Genomic DNA, 389 nt, shown 5'->3' on the forward strand with positions numbered 1-389 from the left:
AGACTTACTGTTAATGTTAATTACTCAAAATGTAAAGAGTTTTCTTCATCAAGGATTGTTAACTAAAAATTCTGCCACTATACTGATTTTCTTTTTTGATTACAGACAAATACCTCTTACTTTCAAACCCTCCCCTCCAACCACATGATTTCATTCTGATATGTAAGACACGTGTAAAATTCAGCTCAATTCAGCCTACCACCCCCTTCGTTTTTTCTCCTGTTTTAAAATGTCAAATTATGGTTATTATTAGTACAAGTATTTGTGAAATGGTTTCAAACACCATTTCATGTTGTCTTTAACACCTAATATGTTACTTGAGGCGTAGGAAGGATCTGTTAAATGAAAATGTCATATTTATGTTTCATAACTAATGGGGCATTTATGTC

Source organism: Sinocyclocheilus grahami, unplaced genomic scaffold (genome assembly GCF_001515645.1).
Source record: "Sinocyclocheilus grahami isolate Dianchi unplaced genomic scaffold, SAMN03320097.WGS_v1.1 scaffold2835.1, whole genome shotgun sequence".
NCBI lineage: Eukaryota > Metazoa > Chordata > Actinopteri > Cypriniformes > Cyprinidae > Sinocyclocheilus > Sinocyclocheilus grahami.